Source organism: Dromiciops gliroides, chromosome 4 (genome assembly GCF_019393635.1).
Source record: "Dromiciops gliroides isolate mDroGli1 chromosome 4, mDroGli1.pri, whole genome shotgun sequence".
Taxonomy (NCBI): Eukaryota; Metazoa; Chordata; class Mammalia; order Microbiotheria; family Microbiotheriidae; genus Dromiciops; species Dromiciops gliroides.
Genome location: NC_057864.1, coordinates 51722095 through 51728531, shown reverse-complemented (window position 1 = coordinate 51728531; position 6437 = coordinate 51722095). Strand labels below are relative to the sequence as shown.

The 6437-nt window shown below is 37.4% G+C and overlaps 1 pseudogene; it reads right to left on the bottom strand.

The window, feature by feature from the left end:
* Nucleotides 1-3319: 3319 nt before the first annotated feature.
* LOC122726613 lies at nt 3320-3666 on the bottom strand (annotated as a pseudogene).
* Nucleotides 3667-6437: the final 2771 nt, after the last annotated feature.

Below are 6437 nucleotides of genomic sequence, written 5' to 3'. Positions count from 1 at the left end.
CCTCACCTGGGAATTCCTGATACCAATGAAATCACATGTCCAATCTCTATTCCAGGCCAAATCCCCTATGTTTATATATATATATACACACACACTATATGCATATAAAATACATACAAACACAAATATATGCATGTGTACAATGCTTATATATATAGATATGCATGTACATGTGCATATACACATAAGTAAATATGCACACACATATAATTTTGAATATACATACACATGCATATGTATATATATATATGTGTGTGTGTGTGTATATATATATATATATGTGTATAGATAGATAGATAGATAGATATAGGTATAGGTGTAGGCATAGGTATATGTTGTTTCCCCCAATAAAATGAAAAGTCCTCAGGAGGAGGGACTATTTCAATTTTGTCTCTGTATTTTCAGTACTCAGCACCTTACCTGGGATATCTAGTAGGCAACCAATAAATACTTGCTGATGGATTGATTATTTGATCCCTTGTGGAAAGACTTGGTTGTTGTGGTTGTTTAAGGATTTAAAAATGATCATGTCACACTCAAGGTAACTGTAGTTCTCAGGTCTTTTGCTGACATTCTAAATTTCTACCTCCCTCGCTTCCCCTACCCCCAAACTATTTGCATGCCTAGTTAGGGAAGGGATTGGAATTGTTTTGGATAATAAGACAAGGCTGAGATATCCCTAGAAACAATAACATCTACTCAGGATACATATAATATATTCAACTCATTTCCTATATTGCTGTGATTGAATTCATCAAATGGATAAGAAATGGTAGGTGCCAAAATGTTGGAGAAAATGCTTTCTCTCTCTGTTAATGGAAAATAGGTCTATGGTTCTTAGGGTGTATGGGGAAGGAATAGAAATATTCTTTACTGAATCATTATACCAGAACAGCAAAGGTACTCTTAACAGGGGTTTAGGTTGAGCTAGTGGGTTTGGGGGTCCCTATCATCTGTGGAGCATGGTAGGAAAACCAGTGACATAATATGGGTTTTATACACACATACACAAACATACATACACACACATATATAACTAACACAGGTGACAAATATAATGAAAACTACAAAATGAGGTCAGGGTGCTGTGTTGCTGGAATATTTGGCAGGACTGCAAAAAGCCCTGTGGCTTACTTTCTCATGTAATCAATGAGGATTCAGGCCCAAATAATTCTTTATTTAAAAAGTTATATGTATAGCATATACATACACACATGTGCACACATGTACATATTTTATATCTGTATGTATAATATATAACAAACATATATACACATGTATATACATATATATATATACATACACACACACATATATATTTATATATTATATTTCAATTTGAAAGGGTGGCTCTTTGATAGGTGATAAGACATTGCTCTCTGACCGCACCACTCTTCCCACTCAGAATTCTTTAGTGGCTATCTTCTGTTTCTATGACAAACTTCCAGCTCATCTTGTTGGCATTTAAAGCCCTCTGCAGTCTGCCTCCCACCCACCTTTCCAGACTTAGCTCACCCTACTTCTTTTGACACCATTTGGTTCTAGCTACTTGCTTTCATTTAATCTCAACCCACCACCTCCTATCTCCATGCCTTTGCACAGGCTGCCTTGTATAGCTGTGATGCCCGCCTTCCTTATCTGGCCTCTGAGAATCCCAGGCTTATTTCATATAACAACTTACGGACATCTCTAATGTGAAGCTTTTCCCCTTAAATTACCTCATCTGTGAAATGGGGATAATAATAACTTCTACTTTACAGGGTAATTAGGAGGATCAAATGAAATACCATATATAAAAGACTTTACAAACCTTAAGGAGCTATGCAAATGCTTTTTATAATAATGATGAGATTATTTTCATTGTTGTTGTTATATTTTCCCAGTAGAATGGAAGTTCCCTGATGTCTTCAGAATCTCCCTCTTTTTGCACAAGTTGTGCTGCTTTCACCAGCCACTGAACACTGCAGAATCTCCTGATTTCTATTTTATTCTATTTTTGGACCAGATTTATTACTTTTCCTGGTATAGAGAATTTCTGGCCAGGAGAAATCTTCTGCCAAAGCAAACTGGCTCCTGTTCTGTAATGGATAGTCTTGGGGAGTTGCTTGGGGGCACCAAGAAGTTTAATGACTTGCACAGCTCACATATCTATTATGTTCCAGAGACTGGTTGCTCTTTACATCATTAGCTTCTTTTGGACATTTCAAACTGGATGTCCCACATTACCATTCCATTGGCATCTCAAACTCAGCATGTCCAGATGAGAACTTGGTTAACTTCCTTCCCCAATCCTCCCCTCTTCCAAAAGTTTCATATTACTATCAAGGGAATCACCATTCTCCCAGTCACTTAGGCAGGCAACCTTCTGGTCATCTTTGACACCTTGCTCTCATTTACCCTAAGTAGTCAGTCTTTTGCCAAATTTTCTCATCTCTATCTGGCTCTCTCTAATCCCAAGCCACCACTCTCACTTATGCTCTCATTTTCTGGACTATTACAATATCATTTTTTAAAAAAAATAAAAATAAGCTATATTACAAGTAATAAATGCATACAAAGTTACACATAACAGTTTTAGTTATTTATCCAGATTTAAAAAAATCATTCTATGGCAAACTCAAGATGTGAAATCTACAATATTCTTCTGAAAAGTAACTATCTGGGTTTTTAATTTTTTAGTAGGCTGATCAGTCCTCTGTATTTATAGCTCATGCATTTTAAATTTACTTCAAAGTACAAACAATCACGCAAATGCTCACACACCAAAACCAAAACGAACCAAAACCAAAACAAACCCCATATTATTTTTAAAGCAAGGTCTCTGTCATGGGGCCCTAACCGGGGACAGCCAAGTGCCCATTGGCATTGACTCATGAAAAAATCTTTAAGAATTATTGGAGATTGCTGAAAAGGTGCAAAGAATGACACTTTGGGTGATGTTTTAATTGTACTCAAAGAGGAAAACCAAAGATTGGGACAGGTTAGCAGGGCAATAAACTATAGCAGGCAGCAACATAAGTGAACTTTCTACATGCAGTTTCTGGATTCAATGCTTTTTAAAAAAATAAACAACAACAACAACAACAACAACAAGTGACCTAGGTTGTTCATAACTATTTATAATGAAATGCAAAATTGTCTTTTCTTCTATCCCTATAGACTGTGGTGGGGATGGGAGGAAGAAAAGGAGAAAGAACCCAAACTTTTGGACCATTCAAAATAAGAGATTCATATGAATGTTTTGAAAGTCACCAGAGGAATAAATGCTATTCTTTCTTCTTCACAAAGAAATGGAAAACTTTGGAAGTGAAGTGGGAGGCTAGGATCTCGTGTTTCGTTTAGTCTCTGCCAGGCAGTCCCGGACTAATCTGCCAGTGTGAAGGATTCCTCGTTTTAGCCTCTCCATGGTGCTTTTGCTCCCTGCATACATGGGTCTGATCTCTTTCCCTAGCTCTTCAATGATAGCTAGAAGTTCTGCATATTTGCTTTGGGGTACTTGGCTGCTCCCTGTGGCCTGGGTATAGCCTAGAGATGGGGGTTCATAGTCTTTGATCAGCTGCCGGTACTGGGTGGATGCGCCATGCTAGCAGAAGGAGAATGAACACTCTCAGTCGGGTTCAGGTATGTGCCCAGCATGTGGGCGTTCAAGTTGGGCTTGTAAGACATGCCCCAGGAGGAGAGCAGCTCCTGGAGCCACAACAGCCTTTTTTTTTTAGTGAGGCAATTGGGGTTAAGTGACTTGCCCAGGGTCACACAGCTAGTAAGTGTTAAGTGTCTGAGGCCGGATTTGAACTCAGGTACTCCTGACTCCAGGGCCAGTGCTCTGTCCACTGCACCATCTAGCTGCCCCACGCCATAACCTTTTAATTGCTCTTACCTCAACTCTTTGCCTACTCCAATTCATTCTCCTCTTAACTGCCAATGTTGTGTTTTCTAACACTTTGATCTGCCCATGTGTGACGGCTATTCACCTCCAACCCTGCTTAGTAAACTTGGTGTCTTACTTTTAGAACAAAATATATGAAATATACATTTCAAACTGACCCCAAATGGAGTAAACACCCTCAAGTAGGGAAGGTAATAAAAAAGGGAATATAATATCTACTCTATGCCAGGCACTTGATAAATACTATCTCATTTGATTCTCATAACAACTTTGCAGCATAAGTACTATTGTTGTCCCCATCTTATAGTTGGAGAAAGTGAGGTAAACAGAGGTTAAGTGACTTGCCCAGTGTTACACAGCTAATATGTGTCAGAGCCCAGATGTAATATTTTGGATTCATCCATGAATTATGAGAAATATATTAAAACCCAGAATTGGGTCAAAAGACCAGTACTAAGCCCTATTAAAGTGGATGATTTAGTAACATTAACCTTAATGAATAAAATCTTCAAATAAGTATGCAATGATGTTGGATTTCTAAGTTCAAGTAATAAATTTAGAGCATCTGTCAATTAGAAGCAATATTAATTTCAAATCCTCTATGCTCCCGATATTTCTTCTGGGGCAAAATTAATCCTCATGTTTCTTATCATATAATCTAGGTCTTTTAACATTAACCAAATTACTCAAAATAGAAGCAAAGATGTTCAAGGGAGTTTCTGTTTCTGAGCTCTTGGTTAAAAAAGTAGACTATTCATTGATGCCAACAATAATTAAACAGTTTATAACTTGAATTGATATTTTCTGTCTTTATGTCAAATTCATTTCAGAATATATCCTTCTTCCATCCTAAACCAGTGAGTCATCTCTTATAACAGTGATTTTAAAAAAAGAGAAGTGCTCAGTATATCATTCATGTCTAATAAAATATACAATATTCCAAATACATAATCTGTACCTTCTACACAGGAGAGGAAGTCCATTTTCCCCAACTCCTCACTGGGATTGGTCATGGCCACTGTAATTTCACAGCATTCGGTGTCATTTTTATTGTTGCTTTCATTTACATTGTTGGAACCATTATATGTACTGTTTTTGTAGTTCTCACTTCAAGCTGCATTAATTCATGTTTTCTTGAATATGAATTCTTCATATTCCTTTATATCAATGTACCACATTTTAAAAAGCCTTTGCCCAATTGACGAACATTCATTTTGTTTCTAGGTCTTTGCTTATACATAAAGAGCTAAAATGTTAAACCTGGTACATCTGGTAACCATTGTAAGCTTTGGGACATTCTTATCTTATCTGACCTTATCTGATCTCCCTCTAACACTGATGAGTTCAGACTCACAGAGCATGTCTGCAATTCCAATTCTTTATTCTATAGATACCCCCAGGAGCTGTGAATAGCTTTTGCCAATATCATCCTTTCAGCCCTCCATGCCTGCTTCCTCTCAAGGTTATAAATTGAAAATAAATTTTAGTCGGCTAGCCACAAGTAGCTTTTAGAAAGGGGCATTTACTAAAATGATACAGTAAAAGCATCTGTGGCTCTAGAAGTCACAGACCACATGGGAAAGTGGGCTTAAGTATTTTAGCACATGTGGCAAAGGGATGACCCAGCTCCTGGTTGCTTGAAGACCTGCCCCTCTGAAGACATTCTCACAAGGTATGGAGTAGACACTTTGATGTGCACAATAATGAATCTATTCTCCATCTTTCATTAGGTCCTAGAACAGATTCTACCACTAGCTGACCTGGGAATCCACTAGGATGCTGATAGGAAAATGGAAAATACCACATCCTTATGACCCTTTGAGGCTTTAAAGTCCATCTTCTCAGCAACAGGAGGTGATGGACCAAACTTAGGCCAAGGCACAAGTTGAGTTTTCTCTTCCTTATTCCCCTCTCCCACAACCCAGTTCCTCTTCAGGGATTTTAGTGGAATGACACGTTTCTTCTAGAAAACTTTTAAATACTACCACATCTCCATGAACATCTAAGTGGAGTCACAGTAAACAGAGTGGTAGGCTTAAAGTCATGAAGACCTGAGTTCAAATCTAACCTCTAATATTTCCTGACCTCAGGTAAATCACAATGGTTGTCTTAGTTTCCTTAATTGTAAAATAGGGGTAATGATAGTATATACACCATAGAGTTGTTGTGAAGATCAAATGAGAATTATTGTAAAGTGCATGGCACAGTGCTATCTATATGTGAGTTATTATTATTATTTTTATCTAAGATAGTTTGATAACTTATAGATTATTCCTGTGTTATGACACTGTTCTCTTGGCCTATACTATTAGGAATCTTGTGCAATATCTCTCTAGTTTCAAAGACTTAACATCTAATCCTATGATTGAGAGTATTTGGTCATTTGAATATGACTTGATTGATTATGAGATCTGTCTGTCATTGACCTGTTTGGAGATGTATACCTAGCAATGGGATCTCTGGGTCAAAGGATATATCCTTTATTTAGCATAATTCCAATGTAGCAATTTTCATCTCCATCAGGAGTTTATCAATGAGCCTGTGTTTTCCT